The 24,425-nt window shown below is 37.2% G+C and overlaps 1 protein-coding gene across 4 annotated transcripts in view; it reads right to left on the bottom strand.

Annotated features, from left to right (window-relative positions):
* LOC139730576 (uncharacterized) overlaps positions 1–24,425 on the bottom strand; it is a 71,651-nt gene that overhangs the window by 20,025 nt on the left and 27,201 nt on the right. The gene's annotated exons all lie outside the window — the stretch shown is intronic.

Here is a 24,425-nt window from a genome sequence, read left to right as displayed (position 1 = left end):
AATGCTTAACATGCCAGCAGTAAGGGTAGCTGTCCTCATTTGCTAGCTTTATATGCAATAATCATAATGCTGCAGCTGTAGGCAGCAGTTTAGCAAAGCAGCCTACCATGGATTTGAAACTCACATTGCAATGCCACCAAGTTTGGCGAAGGGGAACAGAGGTCTTTTGTAAGATTCTGTTGAATTCCATCACATTCTTGAGCTACCTCCCTTTCTGGCATTTTTATCATGACACAAACCTTGTATTAACATCACCTGAATTCTGAGATCAAACCTGTCCTTCAGTCACATTCCATTATGTGCCATTTTTCTACTCTGTGCTACAAATAGAATACATTGAATGAAATCACCCAATTATCAAACACTGTGGGCAGTCTCAGTGAGAGTCATCAGATCGAAATAGTAACTTCTAATTACGAATAAAGGCCTGTTCATACCAAGTACAGTACAGGCAACAGGCCACGTTTTTGCTATGGTGCGCCAAAAGGAACCATGTCTAGTTCTGCTAAAAAAGAATCAGTAATTCGGTACAAAATCACCCAAAATGTTTTTCTTATTAGACTAGTCAAAATCAAGAGCAACAAAATCTACAGAAGAAGATTGATTTTGTAACAAAATTATTAGTGGGGAAGTGATATTGTAACAGAACCAGACATGGTTCCTTTTGGCGCACCATAGCAAAAACCTGGCCCGTTGCCCGTACCGTACTCGGTGTAAACGGGCCTTAACACTACAAATTTGCTTCATGGTCTTAGTGTATCCACAACTTTTAGCACCTTGACTTTTTGGTATTTGAGCACAACTGAAAAATTTAATAGGAGAAAGTCAAGAGTAATTTCAATTCTCAGTATTTCAGCCAATGGTTTCATCTGGTTCCAAATGCCACCCTTTTTGCCGAGTTCGAAAGAATGCTTGCTTTTGTGGGCTGCTGCCTTTAGTTTTACATGTGATAAGTGAAAGACAGACGACATTTGAGGAGGACGTGGCTTTGACTAAATACATGCAGCAAGCTACCTCACGTCTAATGAATTGCTGACAGTTCATCTACACAAAGGGCAAAGGAATCATGTTTAAGGAATCTCTACGACAAAAAAAAAAAAAAAAGAAGAAGAGAGATTGAATGTTACAAGCACAGCGCTGCACACATACACACCACCACCACACACTCTGCGTCAAGCTTCATAATGGATGGTTTGGCATCTACAGTATTGGACACACAAACAACGTACAGTGTGCTTTGCAGTCATATACACAAGAAAATTTCTATTCAGTTTGATCTTGTTGGGAAGGGCGAGGTCTGTCATTTACTAGGAAATTAGATTATACTACAAAATTCTCAAAAGCTCTCAGCTTTAAGAAATGCTTTGTGAAAAAATACAGCTACCCCTGATGTTGAATCACACTTAAATTTCTTCGCAGTACATGCAGTATGTCATTTTCATGAAAATTAAAGAGAAGTGAATCTGGTTTTTATCATCCAAAATATGAACAAGCAACACTGAGCCATTAGGTTATCACTGGATATTACCACATTATTTTTCCCTCTTTGTAAACTGTGTAACTGGGCAAAGTATCCAATGCATTCAAAAGCGAAGAGTTTTGAAATGTTACTTCCCAAAAGATATGGCTCTTAGTTGCCCTGCGCCAGCCAGCATTAGATGGGTTTGAAGCACCCCACGGGATATTAGCTTGCTTTCTACGGGAGAGATGGCATAATTTTGGAAGAGTACAAAATGCATTATCTTTTAAACAGTCAGAGCATTTCTCTGATTCTCTGCTGTGGTGGGTTAGATGCGTACTTACGCTGGCAATTTCAAAATGCATTAAAACCATGTATGACTTTATAACATTTTTGTTCTGTTCCACGGATTCACAATTATTGTGGATTGGAATGCTCACGTCTACTGTTCAATTTCCAAAGGTTGCATGTCTTTCAAATTGGGTACTCGCTCTCCCATCACCCTGTAGACTACACCCCTCCCCCACAAACACTCAAACATACGCACACACAGACGTGGTTGTTCACTTACAAAGAGCATGTCAATGTGATGACGTCAAGGGGATTTGGAGATAAATTGGGCCAAGGTGAATTCACATTACTAGATGCAACACACACGCCATGCAAACTGCTGGTAGTTCTCACTACAGTTATCTAAAGCACGTTCTGCAAAAAGTAAAGATTTTAAGCTATGAATCAATGAAATGGAAAAATGAAAGAATGGAAAAATGATATGTGACAGAAATGACTAGGAGGGAACAGCAAAGAAGCACCACAAGTTGACCAATCACTCATTTATGAACATTTAATTATGTCAATGGAGAAGAAACTGTCAAAACAACATATGAAAGTTGGTTTGAGCTGCTACATGTAACTGGCTTAGAGTTAGAGGATACCTTTAAACATCATCTTTTCCATATGTCCCATGTAATTCTAATCCCGCTAAACACCAAAATTTTTCTTGTACCCTCTCGCCAATTTCTCAACTACCCAAAAAAAAAAAAAAAAAACCTAACACAAATAAGGGTATGAGTTGTTAATGGAAAAGTATAAGAAAAAGATTGACCACTTTATAGAGTTATACTGACTTGAGAATGCCGCAAACTTACTTGCAGTAAGGTAGGAAAAAAAAATAGCCATAATCAATCATAACAGACTCACATACAAGCAGAAATGCCGCATACATGAAACATAAGTGGAAGAGGGATGGAGGTTCAATTATTATGGCCATTATCGAACACAGACACATTAGAATTTCCCATAAAACCCTGCATGCATATTGATTAGTACTATATGGGCGTATTCAATTTACCAGGCAGAATCCAATAACCAACAGAACAGCCATCAGCCTGATGCACGCCATGCTTTATTCCCCTCCTTTCGTACCGCCATCAGTTTAATCATGCTGGATGCAGCCATGAATAATGCAAAGTGCGGTCTGCAACCATCTATGGAAGGGATGTCTACGCCAGCTAGCTTCACCATCATGACTAAACTCACTGAATTTTTCAGTTTCTGTTGCAGCAACTGGTGGAAGTGAATTGTGTCGTCAAGATATTGCCTGCTAATCCACATGTAATTTGTGCAGCTTTCTCATTTGCATGCAACCAAAATAGCATTTGCTTTCTCACTCAATGTCAATACTACCATTTCCACAACCTGGCTATACTACAATCAAACTGCCCCTTTCAGACCTTCTCCTCCCCCCCCCCCCCATTTTTCATATGAGCCCTATAAAAAGAAAAACAACAAAGGAACAGGGCCCTTTTCATACTGGAATGGCAATTGTCATGGTAACGACAAGAATCCAGCTTCCCGACTGGCTGTTGCTACAAGAAGTTGCTATTCTAGCAAGAGTTGCTTTCCTATATAAACATCTTTTTTGAAATAGGACCCAGATTCATCATGTTGATGGCACTCACCAGCATATTGCTATTACAGATTCTTGATGGCATAAGAACTTCCAAACTTTCAACATGTGAAAGCAATGAATGTATAGCATGAAACAAAAGGTAAGGAAGGGGGGGGGGGGGGGGGGGAGGAGGCTGAACCTCACAAAATGAATATGACCCTTAACCCTGCTTCTGCTTTCAAATGTTTTATATTTCAAGCATCTGAACACCACCATGGTACTAAGAAGTTATACATTGTAGGTAGTAATTGTCAATTAAAGCCTTTTCAATTTGATCAAGAGATAATTCAATTACAGGAGTACATGTAATTAGTACCAGGAATCGAGTCAATCCTCATTTCTCAATGAGCAATTGAGAGTGCTTTTAACTCATGTTCTCTGAACACCTACTTACGGCCCTATATTCAGTTCCACAGCTGGACACAGTTGACAAATAAAAGTCTGCTTTATGTTTTGTTTGCAATGAGAGTGGTATCAGTTCATATTCCAGTCTTGCTCTGGAGTTTATTGCTCCAACAACAGGAAAATGTCACGCCAAGCTATCGATTACTAACAGAGAGTGACAACTTATGAGACAAATTTACTAATGGGTGATGAATGTTTCTGGGAGTTTGCAGGACAGAATGAAAATCAAGCAGTGCCACATATTTCATAGGCCAGCAAATGTACACAGAATCTTAACTAGTCAATAACTTGATTGATAACTGAATTGCAAAATGCATAACTTGCAAAAATTTAGATCCCGATATCAAAGGTAATATATATGACCTCTAATGCAAGTAATTTTCAAATTTTCTTCTGGAAAGAGACAACAGTTGTTTCTCATTCTGTTACTTTGGCCAACATATGCAAATTGAACTACTAGCAAACTTGTCTTAAAAGTGCAATTCACAAAATGTTATATTCGCAACATATGGCATTGCAAATACTTTGTTTATGAGTATAAAGCATGCTATAAACTGAAATATCTACAAAAGTGCTGACTGCTTCAGAATTGGTGTCTACTAGGATATATCTATGCTATTAAATGATGAAATTATGTGCACATTCATACAATTTTCAGTGCTTCATCTATTTTCATGTAGATCAGGGCGCACAATACAGTCACCAAACATTGTTGTGGATAATGCACTAAACCCAGCATGAAGTCACATCACGGTGCTGGCTATAATCGCTGGCATTTGTGCTAGTTGCTTTGAAAAATGAAATTTAGCATTAGGATGTTAATGTGTTGATATTTTCCTGGAGTTCTGCCATTGCATGCTCCCACATGTCATACAACAGTCCACTATAATCAAACTGAAAATGCATGTTAGGTTACGCCAATCTCCCTCTTTCTCGTTTTCTTACCTTCCCTTCCCTACTTGGATTTCAGTGAGTCACTTTACAAAACAAGCGGTAATGTACCAAAGACTATTACTCACAGCTTGACTTTGCAATGTGCCCATGTTATATCACTGGTGAAATACTGAGCAACTACTACCATGGTACGCATTGATAACCTACTGTCGCTGAGTGATTTAGCAAGCATAAAACTGAGTAAAATTCTAATTTTTTCCCCTTCCCTCAAAATATCATGTTGATACACAGGCCCTCATAACTCAATTGTTGAAATGAATGCTACCCTCCTACAACATGGAGTCTATAAGAGGAACATTTTTTTTTTTTTTTTTTACAAAAGCTCCACAAGAACCATTAATACTAGCTACATGCAGCTAGAAATCCTTTCTCACCTAGAGAATGAAACAGTAAATGGAGAGAAAACACAATCTACAATGTACAAGTTGAAATCCCAGTGTCCTATGAATGGCCAATATAAAACCTACCAAACTCATTCTCAATAACAAGGTATTAGCAATCTATATTACCTTGCTGCTACAAAAATGAACCGAACACCCAATCACCAACTGGCACTGTCACAGGGAATATGAAAAGAGCATCACTCTGAGCATGACATTACATAGAACTCGACAGGACAGCAGTGAATTGCCTCTATCATGACCTTACATGGGGACATATTATCAGTATAAGTTGTGACTGAATATTATACACAATGGGTTAGGCCTCACATCCTACCATTCTGTGTAATGGATTCAGAAAAATCAGCCATAATCAAAATGAGTGAGATTGTGATGAGAATCATTAGTAGCACCTGCATACAAGTCCTGATTAAAATGCGCAAACTATGAGAGATAGCTGGCCTCACAACACTATGTGCACTCAGTGATAATGCTATCATCACTCACCACATCACGACCACACAGTCATTATATCAATATTAATGGGCATTAGCAAGGATGAAATCACCTATATTGACAATGCAACACAGAGGGAGAGACAGACAGAACAGACGAACAGCCACAGAAAGACGAGACAGAGACAGAGTTACTGAGTGAGAAAGACAGACGAAAGGACAGACGAAGAGATGACAGGCAGACACACACACACACACACACAGAATAGAAAATACCCAAGAGCAAGGAGCACCATGGACATGAATCACACTAAATGCTTTTTAAACACAATGGTATACACAATGACATTTCAATGACAAAGGAGACAGTTTGAGCAATTGAGTAACAACATCCAGTTGCAAGTCAGTTCACCCTTCAAATTGTAACAAATCATTCACTTTTACTACACTGAGAAAATGTGTATCTTTTGTGGTATGGAAGTCACACATTAACCCTTCATAAATCTGAATGTCACATTTGTAGCAGGACACACTAAGTAGCAACAGCAACATTATTTACAAAGTTTTTGCAGGATTGTCTTCACAGAATTTTTTGCACACACTTTCTTTTTCATCTTTATTGTCATTACTCCACAGTATTGGGAGGATCTCGCATTAGTCTTTCAAAATAGACTACAGTTTTGCAAAAAAGTGTCTGGCCAGGCTGAAAGTTAGTGATGTTTGATATAAATCTGATTGCTTTTATTTATTTATTTATTTATTTATCTATTTATTTATCTATTTATCTATTTATTTATTTATTTATTTATTTATTTATTTATTTATTTATTCATTTATCTATTTATTTAATTAATTTATTTATTTATTTATTTATTCATTCATTCATTTATTCATTTATTTATTTATTTATCTATTTATCTATCTATTTATTTATTTATTCATCTATTTATTCATGCATTCATTCATTTATTTATTGAGATCTGCAGTGTTGTATCACACAGTATACTTTCATACAACACTTCCCCTAGAATCACAATGTGTTTATTTAAAGGATCAGATTCAATTTTGTATATCAGTTTCCACCACCCTTTTTATCTCTGGTTCATCACAGGAAGTACCCCATTTTAAGCATGTGCATAGAAATCTGGCAATTAATAATTCAATTATGATTCATAACTGTATCCTTAATACACAAATTATCTTGTCTATGAAATTGACTACTGGTATTATATGCATATATAATCAGTAGATAGCATTATGCAGAGATGCTTCTCCGTAACAATACGTGTGTGTGCGGTTGTGTGTATTGGGAAGGGGGATTGTTTTTTAGCAAACCTGACTGGAGCATGCATTCACCATGTTGTTTTTTTTTTCACATAATATTTCTCTTTTTTATGGGAAGCTCAAAAGAAAAGAACAAAATTGAGCAAGAAAACTGACATCTTGCACAGGGAACATGATAAACAAATGAACAAGTCTAAGTCTGAAACCGTTTAATGTAGGTGTCATTAGCTCAAGGCAGGCAAGATACATGTAGCCTGATACCTTTCTACCAGGGGAATGTGCTGGTAATGTAAAAACTATGTGTCCACTTGCGGAGAATGCAGAAGCTAAAACTCAATACATCATCAGTCTATACTTACGGAATGCTATACAACTGCACTTTTAAGCATGCATGCTATTAAAGATTTAGGAATTTCCCCAGCTTAGATTCAATTGTATACCAGGCCTATGCAAACATATAGGGCTATTCATTCATACCACACTTTTTGGAAAGTGACCCACTGTTACGGGCAAGAATTCCCAAGATATGTAGCATGTGAATTTCATGCATTTAAGCAAATGGCTCTTTATTCCTAGAATACCAGCAGGCTGTTTTGCAATATTGGGCCAGTAATAACTCACCTTCTTTGCTGGAACATGACGCCCTACACACATACAATGTACCACTTCACAGAATGTTATCTACCAATACTAGTACATCCATTCAGGATTTGTGTGCACCCATCAAAACAAATTAAAAAAAAAAAAAAGTGGAAGAAAAAAAAAAGATAGCTCACTTAAACCACTGATCAGTTGAGCTAATACAGCAAATGGGCCTGACAATATACCAGAACAATTTTTTAAACCTATCCACCAATAAATACTTAACAAAAGAATTACAATGTATATATCTATACCCAAAACATGTGTCTCGCAATGAGGATTGTTGCAACACAAATAGTCCACTCACTGATATGCAAATTTATGGAACTTGAAAAAGATGCACACAAGTGGATCAATATATACTAGTGACTGATTGAAGAAAAAAAAAGGACAACATGCAAGCCTCCAAGTATTCGTTCCCATATCTCTCACGCAACAAACACAAGACAACACCACCAAATCATTTCACTACACGTATACATCTTTTGGTATTTGTTAATGCAAGGAAATATATGAAAGCAAGTAACATAAGAGGAAAAAAAAATATTAGGAAGAATGGCTAATGGTGTATGTTTTCTCTTGATCTTTTACCATGTTGGTAAATCCGTCACAATCTTGCTGTATGAAAATAAAGTGATACAAAAGGGAAAATAAAAAGTCACTCTCTGTGGTACCTGTCATTGAAAAGGTATATCAACACAACTAAAATGTCAAAAACAAGTACAAGGTATTCATGAACATGTTTTATATAACACAGATAACAGTTAAATATTCTATAAGAGTATTACTGTTAAAAGCATGAAGATTAAAGTCATGTTGTATTAGTAGAAAGACATGGTGTATGACATTAATCCTAATGAATAAAGCTTGAACATGACACAGAGTAAGCCTTCTTTTCTAGTTACAGCGGCTAATAAGTCCTCATGTTGCATGTCTTCAACACACCCTTAACAGGAAGATCACTTAAAAGAAGAAATGATAATCCATCCCCACTATGACACAGGTACTAAGATAGCTCTGCAGCCTAACAAAATGACCCAAGTTAGCTCAAGAGTACAATTTAGAATAAAACACAAAACAAAACCCTTTCAGCTAAATTGTGACACCTAATTAAAGAGAGAATGTTAAGAATACACATGGTATACACTGCACACAATTTCTACTTCATGAAATGTGAGCAGTGGAGTCAGCTCATAGGCACACAAATGTCTTTGGGTGTCGCAAGTGCTTTTAGTCAATCAGCCACCTCAAGAAAACAGGTGGAATAGTGAAATGGTCTCACAGCGGTGGGTTCTACGCACTCCAACTAATAATAGTGTGTTATATGTTTTATAGCACCATTCATCTCAGTATTCCACACAAAGTAACCAGGAAATAAGCAATGGGCAAAGGCTTAGACAAGTCTGCTATGGTGACATTAATTTTCGTTGGTGAGGTGTGTTTATCTGCTGGGAAGCAGGTGTACTTTTGGCATGTTGTCAATCTTTGTCACTACTGCAAAATGCATCAAAGAGGAAAGCTTGCTTTCCCTATTAAATGACTTGGCTTACTTGACGCTTGTCAATGGCACCGTTCAAAATGGGCGACCACAGCATTACTCCCATGTAGAGAGGTCTAGCTGGGCTGAAGGGTGTGCAATCTATCTTAGATCTGAATACACACAGGGAGAAGCTGCCACCCCCCCCCCCCCACTCCACCCCACCCCACCCTCTCTGGTTGTAAATTGACTCTCTACACAAGATGATGGATGCTGATTCCCTTTCCTCCATCCATCAATCAGGTCAAAACAACACATGGTTGACTAGTGGCTCTGGATAACAAGCCTACCAGCCAGTACACTTTAAAGGGTGTCTGCAATGTAGTGTAGCTCTCACAACTTGAAGAGCCAACATGCATTATGACTATCTACTGCACAAGGCATATTCTCAGTATGGATCTGCCACTAAGATTTGAGCACATCTACAGAAATTAAACAGTTTACATATTGGGTTGATTTATTGTCATAATAAAATATAAAGATCATGTTCTAGCAAATCAAGCTTGATGAAGAGGGTGAGGAAATTTCTTCATAATCACACATTGATATGTTTGTTTTACCCACTGTGACATTTATAAGCATTTCCTTTAGGGGGAATAAAGAATTTTCTGTCAAATGCCTGATGAAATCAATCTTTCACATGGAATGAGCACCAACATCCTTTTCCTCATGCATACTGCATACATACAATAGAAAGGTAGCAAACATGAAGGCGAAATGAATGTTATGTATGCTTAGCATCTGCTCAGCTCCAGGCAAGTACTACGATACCTTCCAGTATTCATTTGTTAACTTGCGTCACTCTTGATCCATTTAAACGTGAAGCCCTGTCTTAATCACGGGATCTCTATCCACAATGTGCTGACATTTAACACTCGACAGGGAAATTAATGTGAGAGGGCAGAGGGAGACACAGGGAAAACATGTTTGAGCACGATTCAGGCTGCTACGTTTTGTCAGATAGCTACACCTTTATTCTGTCACATGGTCAATCTTGGGCATCGACATTTCTTATCTTTTATTCCTCCCCCACCTCAAAGCATTTGCTATTAACAGAAGGAAAACAAAAAGTTCTTGAAGCAAAGAGTGTGTCCATTAGAACTTAGGTAACACCGAGGGCTGTTTTTGCCAGCGTAAAGTTCATGTAAGTGCCTGACCACAATAATAATAATAATAAAGATAGATAGTACCATGACTGATGAGGCGTTAATAGCATATGATATGGGATGGATGAATGAAAGTAATAAGGGGCTACAGAGGGTGCTGAGGGAAGGTGCATGGAGGGGGAAAGTAAGTAAGGTAAGGAGATGGGTGCCACATTAGTTTCGGGTGTCGATTTGGCATTCAAAATATAGATTTCAGTGAAAGCATTATCTCTGTTTCCACATTCAGTGACAATGGTGTGTGGATTATTGATGTATAATGCCTTGTAGGAGACTGCTGAATGGTTTGTTAAGTGTATGGCAAGGACAGCAGCCTGATCAATATATCTCCAGTCGCAGTGTCCCAATGCCACATGAGAAATAATATGGATACACCAAAGCCCTGTCGCATGAAAAATTTGGGTACGATAGTAACTCACAATATTAGTAGCCACCACAGAAACAAACAGAAATCCTAAAAGCCCCTTGGCTGTTTTGATGATAGTGCCGAGTGGCATCTGTCAATTTATAGTAAGTACAATGGAAGAAACGGGAGGATCTGCTGGGCAGTTCCTATGATAGTTGCTGTTATGGGTATACTATCAAGGCACATAATTATGCAACTGGGCCATTGACTTGTATTTGCATTTGCATAATTCCTAAGAAAACACGATGCATGTTAGATGAGGAATGGGAATGTGAATCTACCACGACTGTAGAAGTATATATAAATGTGAACAAGACAGGAAATGAAAGACAGGAATACACTTCAACTCACATTCATTATCATTCCGAAAAACATAGTTTAGTGTTTAGATATGATGAGGCAGACAATACTAGAGCCTTATTATCATAGAACTTGAACTTCAGCTGAATGATTTGTCAGTTTCATGCAGTGTCCATGTGCACAATTTTATCATGCAGGGTAAGTGGGCAATACATCAATGTTTATAAAACCTTTCAAATATCAGCTAAATTCTGTCAAAATTAGGAATTTTGAAGGATTAGGTTCCCTCCTTAAGACTCTGCCCCCCCCCCCCAAAAAAAAAAATGTTTGTAGCTCTTTTTTTTTTCTTCAAAATACATGTAGTAAGGGACAAATACTTTGGGTTGGATTACCTGCGTACTGCCCGACCTATGAGAATACACATTGCAGGGTGGGAAACTGATATCCACTTGGACTCTTAGACACATGATATACACATTGGCCCGAATTCACGAAGGTGGTACAAATGAAACCATGGTTTAAACCATGGACAAAAACCATGGAGCGCCAAGTGTCGCATGGAATATTTTGTTACGAAATCAGTCATTTCGTCGATGCAATGATTATTTTGTAACGAAATGACAACACTTTGTATCTAAATGAACAGTTCGTCCACGAATCATTAACGAAACGGTCATTTTGTCGACGAAATGACCAATTTTGTAACGAAATATTCTGTGCGACATTTGGCGCTCCATGGTTTTTATCCATGGTTTAAACCATGGTTTCATTTGTACCACCTTCGTGAATTCGGGCCTCAGTGTAGCTTCATCATTGCCTGCATGCTACGTGACAGCATCAAACCCACTTCCCTATAGAACTTTCACCTCCAGTAACAAGTAGCATCTGTGCAATTGGTTTACTGTACAAATTACGGCAATTCTCTTGTGTTAGTGAAGGAAAACATGAAGGAAATACCTGCACACAGTCTACAAGCAGGACAGATTTGCATAGTGTTACTTAGGCTTGCGTTTAGCATGATTTAGAGTGCTGTAAACCACATCTGGTGCAAATATTTCCTTCTTAGGTGACTACAAGATGTGCCACATTTCACAGAAAAAGACGAAGATAAACATTTGGATTTAGCTTCAAAAGACCAATATGATACTGATGGTATGCAACAACAAGCGTCTCTGTACTAGAATGTGGATATGACTGATTTTAAAGTTATTGCATGGTGTTAAAAATGGTCATTCTATCTCAGTCCGAGTTCAAACAGTGTATATTTGTATGGTATGAGTGTAGCATTCCTAAAATTAACTGCATTCGCAAAAAGCGACGAATCATTTCATGCATACATTCATCATGCAGTAAAGCCCAAAGTACCAGCATCGAGCATGTTGCACACAGCTATTGTACAGATACAAGGAGGAGGGAGATGGGAAAAGAGATAGTGAGAATGAAAGCAAAGACCCGTTTCAGAAAACACTCTGCATCAGTTGCAACTTACAGTAAATGCAGTTGCCAAGGTAGCAGCCAGGAAATATCCAATCAACCGTGAGCATTCAGGCTGTTGCCATGGTAACTCATTAATACAAGCTGCAAGTATCAGCAAATGGATTCCTGAAACGAGCCTTATGATCCACAGTCTGAATTCTTAAGGAAATATTAGTACAGATCTAACAAATAACAAGATTATGGTTTCAATTTTTAGTGTGCTACAGATGGAATGGATCTGGTAAGAGACTTCTCACAATTTTTGCAAGTAGAACATTGTGTGAATATTGTGTGTAAGTTCTCTTGGACCTGGTAGATTGCACGTGGTATTCATAGCAGGCAATATGAGTCACATGCAAAAGGTCACAAAACGGCCATTCCTTCTGATGACTCAATAAGCTGCACTTCTAAACATGAATGTTGTTTCGTCAACAGTTTACAAATTATACCTTGTATTTTTGGCACTGATACCATCTACTAAAGCAGGCACTGCAATACTTATTTCCTTCCTACAGCAGCCACATCAAGTAACCCACTCGGTATGAAGTTTAACTTTTCAAGCAATCAATTTGTTTTTTTTTTTCGTCCATTACAGGAGAAAAGATTAAGTACAGTATTAAAGTTTAATGCCAAACTGAAATGGGCTGTCAAGGTTTTTTCTCCCACAACGTAATCATGCCACGCACTGCAGAGAAGATTCTGGTAATTATGTTGATTGTCTGAACGAAGTTCTTCAAATTGAAAGTCTCCCTGGGGCATTTGCTAATTACCCAATTTTTAGTCATAATGGCATTCTGTCTAAAGAGTAAACCTTGCATGACAAAATAACATGAAAATAACTACTCTCATTATTGGCTTATATTTTTCAACGTGTTCACTAATTGTGACTCCCATTACCGCAAAACCAAGCTAACCTTTTGACAGCAGAATGCGTAATAACCATTCATGAACAGACTTGCGTTTGTTTGTTTTTTCACTCTTCCATTCTTTTAAATATTCTTTCGAAGCACTATCATTATCATCATTGCACTTTTATTAATTGCCACATCAAATTTTAGTGTTATCCCCACTGTAATAAATGTTTGCCATCATTCTGATCATCCATAACATTAATGATGCATTGAATTCTATGCATTGATATTACTGTTTTATCTGTATCATTACCATCACTATCAGCCTCACTTTTAAACAAGTAAGCATAAGTGACATTTCTATTATACTGTTGAATCATGTCGGGTCTGAGCAAATTACAAGTGGAAGCTATGAACATATCTAACCCTCAATGTTTAAGAACTCTGCCCCCAATCTTATTCAAAGATGGAAAAACAACAACAAAACAAAGCATTGTCGTCTTTGAGATATAAAGCCAAACAGAACAATTTGATGAAACATTCTCACTGCGGGACAGATATCAGAAGATACTAGTAGCAACAGGCCACAGGAAACAAATCTTAATATTATATTCACTCATTAAATTCCACACATCCATTTGAAAGAAACAACTTTAATATTCATAGTTCTAGTAACAGACTGGTCAACTTTTATTATATGATCCTTGGCCTATCAAATTTGAAATGTGACATTGGAAAAATATTTAATCAAATCTGCAAATTCTTCCAATAATTTTACAAAAGAGAGACCTCACTTCTATATTAAATGATGACTTCATGCTAATATTTACATGGTTTTTCAGCAAGGAAATATTTCACATATCAATTTATGAGCCAAAATGACTTCACTTGCCAAAACAGACAATAAAGAACAAACAAACCTGACACAAAAAGTTTCTGTATGTTGCCCCCCCCCCCCGAAACAAAATGTAACTTGATCATCATGACCTGAAAGTCTTCAAAGTTATTCAGCAAACTGAAACATGTCCTTGCTAAGGTGTATGTACCATCATGAACAATTGTGTACAGTTTACATGCCAGCAGGATAATCAAGAAAAATTTGTACTCTTCTTTATGAGTGTAAATGATGAGCTTGGATGAATATTAACTTCAAAATCATGGGAACACAGCCCAGTGGATGGATACAAGTCAAGTCAAACCTGTTGGATTATTATAGCATCGATAGACCATTAGTGACACAAGATTCCACTGTGACTGCCTTTTTTCACAATCAGCGTTGCAAATGGAATTTTCAAAATAAGAAGGCACACAACAGCTGGAAGTGGATAAAGCAGAACTACAAAAGATAGCCCAAATTAACTAGCAGATATGGTATTCAGTTATCATTCATTTCCTGGGGGTTTAGTGACCCTTTACCACATTAAAGTTGTTTTTTTTTTCTTTTTTGAAAGGAGGCAAAAGCCATTTCACTTTTTATTTTACAGGTATGATTTTCATATTCAGACTAAATGTTAGTATGTGCATGTCCATTATCTGTCTCTTAGTAGTAATAGAAAAACAGAGCATTGTAGGAAAATTGCTCCAAAATGACCACCAGCCCAATTTGGAAATCATTACTAAAGAAACTTCTCCTCAGAGCCAAAATAGTTGAAGTAATGTTATGCAGGTTGTAATCTCATGTGACAGTTAGTGTTCACTGTCTCGTCTCGAATGTCAGGGCTGCCAATATTCCCATATCAAATGCAGGCAGATTCTAAAGAGCAATCTGGGGGCATTTCATGAAGCGTTTTGGGTGATTTTTTTTTTCCTGACAAACTGTTACTAGTATAAGCTACTGAAATCCTTGGATCAGATTGGCTGAGAGCGAATTTATCTGACAAATCTGTCCGACGAAACCCCCACAGAGATAAAGTTGTTTATTACATGCATCTTAATAGGCCAAAATAATTTCCGAATCACAAAGGCTTTTACATATTTATCATCAGGACAGAAGTTACAAGAAATTTCATTTTTCATGGGGCCTCCTGCAGAATTAGGGAGACCTGACAGCCCAGCAATAACTACCCTAATATTTCACCCTCCCAGAGCTGTGGTGTGCCTTTAAGAGGAATGTGCAGTAAGGTGAAGAGGCAAGCTGAGAGAAGCAATGTGCATGACTAGCTGACGTTCAATGGTGCGGATATGCAGCAAGATGAGAAGTTGGTGTGGGGGTTATACAAGGTAACATCATCTACTGCAGTCTCTAGTTCAGAGAGGAATGAACACATATACATGCAAGAATTCCACGAACAAATAACCAATTCATGTTTGGGTGGTTGTTGCTATGTTTAATAAATCTGGTTTGTTTTGTTTTCTTGCTAATGAAAAGAAATGCTTTTAACTTCAACACACAGAAAAGACAGTGGATTAAAGGCACCAAAATGAACAGAATAGGAAAAAAACCTGAAAACAAAAATAGGTCTAAATAATGAAATAGTCTTGATAACAAGTAGGTAAAGAAGAAAGACACTTACAAGCTCGCTTGATTTCATGTTGCTACACATACTGATAGAAAAGAAAAGGATAAAAAAGTTACCAATGCAGTACTTTACATCAGTGTAGCTACATCTAGACCCATTTACACGTCTGAGTGCTGAGTAACAGTTTGCTTTCCAGACAATCATGCCTATGCTTCAGGTTTACACAAAATATATTCACAAAGACTTTATGGTGACGAATTCCCTTGTCTTATGACATTTGCTGAAATACTGAATGAAAGGAGACTTTAAAAATTCATGTACATTGACTGTCACAACCAGCAATCTGGAATGCTGCAGAACTCCACAGCCAAAAGCTCCAACATATTCCACACTGTGTCATAGTGACACATCATCAGATAAAACCATCTTTCATTTATGTGATACAACTTGTTACAAGTCAACACGGGTAATTTTTTTTCCATAGCGTATTCCCATGATATTGCATAACTCTTCTTTCAAACAGATCACTTTGGCATTCTTCATGAAAACAGTAGTTAAATGTCATATCTCATACATGTAAAAAGAACAACAACTTGATTTACGTGTGGTGTTGGAAATTACAACATGCAACAAATGGCCAACTGTTAGCAAATTAGAAAACGCAAAACAGCAAAATAACAGGGCAAAACACAACAAGCATCTAACGAAACACTCTACTCGAGACATTCCATCTTTTCAAACACTTCTAAGCACCAATGCTATGCACATTATTCATTAATGAAGGAGGCAAAGATATTTGCATCTTCATTGACATGAGAGAGATTGCACTTCACTGATAGCATGTTAGCTACTACAAAGTTACAGGAAACTCATTGAAGCCCAGTGTCAAAAGTGACCAAAACCTGTATTCATGCCTCTACTGAAACAAAATTGTGGGTAAAAGGGAGTCTGTAACAAGCAACCAATTAAAACCTTTCCAAAAAAAAAGAAAAAAAAAAAGAAGTAGAAACATGACATAAAACATGACATACTGTACGTGTAAAACAGAATACAGAAAACACGTAAACAAGAACTCACACACTCACACCACACATATCCACATACATACAAACACACATACAGATATGCTAACATGATTATCCACAATTATATGTTATAACTTCCATACTCATGCATGTGACAATTCCCATTCGTGAATGAAAAAAAAAAAAAAAAGGATGAAGAAAAATTCAAGGTATGCAAGTAGCTGGAAAAGTACTTTCATATTTGTCTTTAATAATATGGATGTATCATAAATGAGATGGATTGATAGCAACCTGATGTCAGATATGATAATCTACCAAACTTTTCAATACTATTATGATTCAAATACTGGTCATTCAGCAGAAAATTATACAAACTACTTACACTGAGATATCAATAATTGACCATCATTTCATGCAGGCACTTACTTTTGGAGTTCACCATTTTGTGGTGATTTTACACAAAAGCATGGAAATATTCCCATCTAACACTGTGAACTTGTATACAATTTGTTGCTGCAGCTGATACAGTTTTCTAATGTTTTGTTTTTTTAACACAATGTCAGCTTTTCAGCCCAGGGACAAGAAACAATGACACTTGATGCTGTGAATTCTAGAAAATTCAAGAGTCTCTTCCACTGCCAATAACTTCATCTGATTTGCCATCAATATTTACATAATAATCACTTTGATTTAAACTCCTTCCACTTGATATGTATAAGTCCCCCCAAAAAAATTACATAAGATGATATCATCTTGTGTGAACCTGCAACATGTTTTCTAGGGAGTATGTTCCCTTTTGCATTTCTCAAATTTCCCTCATTTACTGTAGTGTAAAATTGTACAATTTAAGGAAACTTATAAAACTTTGTAAAAGTTCAAGGTACACACATATCAAATCTTGATCAATCATTTGTTGTTGTTTTTTCACTTTTTTAAAACTTCTGTGCATTATTCAGCATCTTCCCTACTGAGATTGTAAAAAGGATAAACAAAGAATATTACTTGCAGTTGTATACTTTTGCTTTTCTAAAACAGTACTTGAGCTTTGAGTGGTTATCCACTAATTTGAATTACATGTAGTGCATTTACTACAATTTGACACACATAATTGGTAGGATTTCCAATTTAGGATGAGGGTTCTCTAACAAATCATGACAGCTTCTTGCCTGTGAGAAGTTAATGTGTCTTGTTTGCATCTTGGAAGTAAAGATTGTAAAAAGAATAATAATAAACAATTTTATGAAATTTTCGTTAAACTGTTGAATATAATGGACTGATGGTCATTCTCATGGGTCAGTGCTTGGTATGATTTAAACACAAATGGAAGTGGAAATGGACTACTGAGCACAGATGTGTGGAGTGCAATTTCACCACATAATCATAAAGTCTCACTTCATTGATATTCTATTCCATTTTAACTTCTTGCTACATGTTAGGTTCTGCTTATATAGTGATGAGCATGGACACATGAAGTGATCAAAGAAATAACTTTGTTTGTTTGTGGGGTCAAGTTAAAACAAACTTTAAAGCAGATAGCATAAGAAGAGCAGTCCTGTGAACAATGTCACAAACGCAACTATACAAACTTGTATGTAGACCAATTACTGCTTATATCTTTGACCATGGGGAGCATATTTTCTTCCAGCCTATGCTTTAATGTTACATGACAAAATGCTTCTTTCATTGATCAGGGGTTTTTGTGTTAGTAGTGATATTAGTACAAATTACTGATATTGCATGGTGTATTGTCATAATAGCTTGCATAGTAGTAGGAGTAGCAATTGTTGTGATAGTACAATGTAGTTGAATACTGATACAGTAGTACTGCAGTAGCAGTAGTGGTAACAATTGTGGTAGAAGCAGTTGTAATCGTAGGAGTAGTAGTTGCAGTTGCAAGAGTAGCAGTTGTAGTAAGTAGTAGTAGTAGTAGTAGTAGTAGTAGTAGTAGTAGTCGGGAGCTAGCGGGAACAGCTGTGCAATCTTGATGTAACCACCTGTTAATCTGGTGGAAATTTTCGCTTTCAGCGGCGCAACCAGAAACTAGCGCGAAAATAAAAGTGCGAATTTTTTGCTTGCCAATGTGCCTGTGCGTGATGTCTTGATGCGGAATAACAACATGCGAAACTTTCACCCGTTATTAGTCAACCACTTTTACAGTCAGAACCATGAACTGCTTTACTGGGACAAATCTGGCTGAAACACTTCCATTATTCATCATTAATGTCAAAAAATGATAAGTAAAATCCTCAAAAATGAACTTTGAACTCATTTTGTGGATCAAGTCAATGAAGGCTTGTTCTGATGATGCATTCGCCAAAATTATAAGACTGCTGTGTCTTTTCTTATCACCGTTTTGTGTCTACATGTCATAGCACGCCGCCCTTGTTGCTGTGGGTATCGGCTGGTTTGATAACTGTGCATGGTTAACTGTAATGCCCACATACTGAACTTCATGTTGTGGTTTGAAAGGGCCAACAATATCAGCCGCCGCTTAAGCGTGAGCACCGCTTAAACAGGAGAAAACTTGTCTCCCGACCTCTCCCAATTAAGCTGTGAGCACTGTAGTAGCAGCAGTAGTAGTAGTAGTAGTAGTAAAAATAGTAGCAGCAGTTGCAGTAGTTGCAGTGACATAAACAAATTCAGTGGGAGAAAAAAGTAGAGGCATTAGACTTGAATCTGGTACCTAAGAGCCAAGTTAAAAGAAGGTCCATACAATCAGAATGGTGATGTCATTTTTCAATATGAACGCCTGAATGGAATGAAGGCATAGCCACAATGTCAAACTACAGTTCAAGTAGTAGCAATTGAAATACACATGGTAGTAGAAGAAGTAAATATAGCAGGAGTACATAAGCAGTCACAACAGGAAATACTGATGAAGTAGCAATATTAGCAAACAGAGTAATCGTACATGTAGTGGCAATAATACTAGTACTAGTACTCACAGCAGGAGTGATAATTGAAGTTTTAACAGCAGAAGTAATAGTAGTGGAAGTAAGGTGATAGTAGTCATAGTAGTAGTAGTAGTAGTAGTAGTAGTAGTAGTAGAAGTAGTAGTAGTAGAAGTAGTAGTAGTAATAGTAGTAGTAGTAGTTAAGTATCAGTAGATATAGTACATGTAGTAGCAAAACAGAAGCATTCATGGTAGTATTTTGTGGAAGTGACATCAGAAATAGGAGTACACACTTGTAGTTGTAGCAGCAGTATCAGAAATAGTTCCAGTAGCCAGAAGAGGTATCATGATATGTACATGTCTTAGTAATACTATCACAGTGGTAGAGACTGCTGCAGCACAATACATCATCACCAATATCATGATCACCTATTCTCTTTAAGCCAACTCACAAACATCGGATATTAGAAGACAAAATAACTCTCCCACACAAAAGAATGATACCAATGATAGTAATTGAATGAGATCACTTGAATAGGGTAAATGAGACAGCTGCCATACCTTGAGAGCCAGACACGTCGGGACGTTGCAAATGACTGAACAAGACTCGAGCATCTAACCTGGCAATCACCAGCACAAACATGCAGGACTGAATAAGCTAACTGTAACTTATTAATATTCCTCTGCCTTGTGGATATCAAAATCAGTTTTTAAAAAAATAAACAAAAGAAGCTAGAGGTTGTTCATATATAATGAACAGCCTCTACTATATAACTACAGTCCCGAGGAAAGGTGATACAAATTATCTTAATTCATCTTGAGAACAGCTTTCAATGTAAATCTCAAAATCTTCTCTCTTTCCAATTTTACATGCCATCCTACAAAAATTTATTAACGAATGAATATACCAACAAACCTTATATCATGCAATTGAGCAAATATAGAAATATAACCCTGAACAGTTCATCTTGATGTGCTGGTAAATGCTGGATTAGACACTCCCAATGTTTTGGTGACATTTAGCATTGTTAAAGGTAGCAGCCCTTTGCTGTGCAAAACATCATAAGGGGTTCATAAAATGATACAGGCTATTTGTGGGCAAAAATGACAACTCAATGAAGCAAACATATCGGAATATGAGATGTACAGCCATAATGCAACACTAACATGAGAAATCAAATGCTTTTACCTTATGGCAGCTGGAAGGTGCCTTTAGCATTCAAAGAAAACGAAAGGAAATTCAAAGAAAGTTTTCAGTTTTCTCGCAAAACTGGACAGTACACTTTTAATTTGATCTGAAATTTGACACACTCTACCTACTTCTGATGACCATCTCCATCAGCAGAAGATATGGTATTCAGTGGAAGCTTGGTGGGGTTGCAAGCTCGGGTTACTACCTTTAACATGGCCCCTATAGCATGCTTGGGGGTTGTCATGAAATATAGGAGACAGAGAAACACAGATGCACAGAGATCTTCTGTTGTCGTCATTTCTTTTAAATAGTTAATGCTACAGACAGAATTTAAACAGTCAGCCAAAGACAACAGTTCTTCAGAGAGATAGGAGAATATCATGAAAACACAGCCACAAGTCATTTTGGATGGGAGGGTAGGAATGCAGGTGGGGGGGGGGGTAGGAGGGAGACAGTTGTGCATGTTCCTGCTTGCAACACATACAAGCGATCAAAGAAGATGTTACTGAATACCTACAATACACCCAATTGTGCTGGGTTTCCATGTGCATTGTTAGTAGCTATCATGGACAAAGATCACAAATATGCCACAGCTGCTATCACTGCCAGCACTTGGGTACCTCCAGCCTACAGGAAGAGGAGTTAACATAGCTAGGAAATAAAGGGCAACCAATATCCAGGTACAGGAGTACATATCACCATAACCTGTACAGTGCAGGGTACAAAGTGCTTTCCTTCCATTCATGTACACAACATCTTCATGTTACTGGTCCACTCATCAAAGCACGCAAAATGTAAATGAAAGTTTATCTGTGCATGACATATGACAAACGGAAAGAGTGAATGTATGGTGTTAGAAACAATATAACTGAAACTTCCTCCTGAAAGACTTTGGATTTTCCGGGAATTTCCTATCAACTTTCTTTTTCAAGTTGCGAATTCAAGGCTACAATCAAACAAATACCTTTTGTTACATTAAAACTGTGACTTGTATTATCATCCTAGGCCTTAAGGAAGAAGTCACTTGCTGTTATTTCTATGCAAGAATTCTATCATTCTTTAAACAAAGGCTATCTCATTCAGTGGATTCACAACTCTGTGCCACTCGAACAAGAAGTGGTTACAGACTGTATTACGCAGTGCATCATGGGACTGAGATAAAGTCATCTAAACCAGCCTACTTGAAAGACCAGCACATTGCTCGTATGTTTGTTTCACAGTGTTTGGGTTCATAAAGGGTCTGTAACGAAGACATTAAAAGCACTGAAAAAGTCTATTGAATAATGATGCATTTCCTTTATCACTTGGCATTAGCTTCACAATTTGCGGTATCCCAATTTTTCTGGCTTAAAAACAAAGTGTGAACAGAAATATGCACAGCTGGGGGCAACATTCCAAATGATCACAAAATGTTTTTGATCATTATGTTGTACATCTCCTTTCAGCAAACATACTTAAAAATATAACACCATTTTGCCACACTTATGTTTCTATTCAATTTCAATTACAAATACAGTTCAATTCATTTCATCCAAGTTTATTAATGCTCACTTTAATTTGATATTCAAGAAAGATCTATTGTACACAGTTTGTTTTTTGGTGGTTTTTTGTTTGTTTGTTTGTTTGTTTTACTGGTCATTACAAAGATCATGTACACGTACCTGTGTTGATTTCTGCAAAAAAAAAGAAAAGAAGAAAATCGCCCCTCTTTTATGCTTTTGTGCATGTGTGTAGAGTTGCGAATCCAGTGTTTTCTAGTAAGCATTTGACATATTTACTGTGCGCTTGAAACATATTCTGCATAGCAAGCAAACTTATAACCTTTATCGATACTAACAGCACAAAGGGTTTGAACTACTGGTACACTGTATATGTCAGGGACCTGCACTATTACTCTTGGCATAGTAACCATGTATTTTGTTGGTTTCTTTCTGAAGACATTATTGGAAGCTGGCTGCTGTGTTTGCCCTTTTCACTACATTCCTTTTCTGGTCACCAAAGTACAGTACAACAAGATCAAAGCAAAGCAATCACTGAATTGTTACAAAATTATCCATGTTCTTATATGCTGGAAGGGAGGGGGGCATCAGTTAAAGTCTTTCTCAAAGAAATGTTTGAATGTTAGCTGCACTTTGCAAAGGAAGTCTGCACGGTACTTAATGTTTCACTCTTTTGAATCAACTATGCTTGATTACAGTTTGATTTTTATAAAAAGATAGTCCAATATTTTTAAGGTTTTAATTACAAGTCATAGAAATTCACCGTCATCAGTCACAAAGTCTAATGAGGTAAAGTGGGTAGGCTGATTGATGGATCTCCTTGAAATTCATTTTTATAGGCATATTATTGTTTTTGTGAATTATATTCTAATGAATGGGAGTCCTTACGAAACCTTACATCTATACCCTCATTGTGTGTCATTGTAGTTCTCACATTTACTTTATGTCACATATATGCCTTCCAAATAACTGTCATATTGCTTCTTTGATGAGAGGGCTTATGAAAACACAATTACCTCGCAACACACAGCGAGAACAGATTCTAGAGGTGATCCCTCGCATTTATCCCCAAGTTGAATTATCCTTCGGGTTTATGCCAGGTTCAAGTGTGTGCGTGTGTGTCACACACATACACACTGCTATAGCTTCTGACCACCCGAGCATTGAGAATTAAGGGTTTCTGGGACGAACACTGTACTAGGGCTTTCTATAGCTCAGTCGGTAGAGCACCGGTCTAGCAATCCGGAGGTCTCGGGTTCGAATCCCGATGGAATCCCATTTTCTTTGCTCACTTTTCCACTAATAATTTATATTCTTTCTGGTCAGTTTATTCTGTCTTTATTTGTTAGCTAATATTAAAAGCGTACAATAGAATTGGGCGCTTGCCACTTATGAAAAAATGAAGGGAGAATTTCATGATTTAGTAATATAATTTACCTTCAACCTAGTGTATCAATACAGGCATTAGTGTGGCTCCCCCGACTGTCACTTGTGAGTATAGGGAATAGGCATCAGTGTGGAGGGCGATAGTTAAACATATGCTTTTGTGAAGACAGGATGGCAGAGTCATTACCAACATTAACGGCTTAGTCTGGGACCACACATTTGAAGGGGGGGGGGGGGGGGGAGATATTGCCTGAAATCTCATTAACGAGATACCTGCACATGACAGCAGAATATATTCTTTTCTGTGAAGCTTCATAAAATGTTCCCATGGGGAAAAAAAGAAGAAAAAGAATGTACCCAGACAGATGATAAGTGGTATAGCAAATGAGATGAACATAAACTGATTCTGTTGTGTGCCTGTAAACTTACACACAGTCTTTCATAATGTGAAGAGCTTTGACTATCACACACATACACACAAAAAAAAACAACAACAACCCAGTGGTAACACAGTAACATCAAAACGAAAAGTGAATTGATACCATATCAACATAAAATTTGCATAAATCTTTGAACAATTCATCACAGAAATTAAGACAACTACAATGTAGCTGGTTTTTACAATTAAAAAAAGAAAAACTAAAAACTAAAAGTAACTCTCCTTTCTTTCCATTTCTGAGTCAACATGTATGTTATGAAACTGTTCTC

Source organism: Diadema antillarum, unplaced genomic scaffold, assembly GCF_040938485.1.
Source record: "Diadema antillarum isolate AM-2024a unplaced genomic scaffold, OU_Dant_1.0 seq00000321_RagTag, whole genome shotgun sequence".
NCBI lineage: Eukaryota > Metazoa > Echinodermata > Echinoidea > Diadematoida > Diadematidae > Diadema > Diadema antillarum.
Note: the sequence above shows the minus strand (reverse complement) of the source record. Positions and strands in the feature narration are given on the sequence as shown.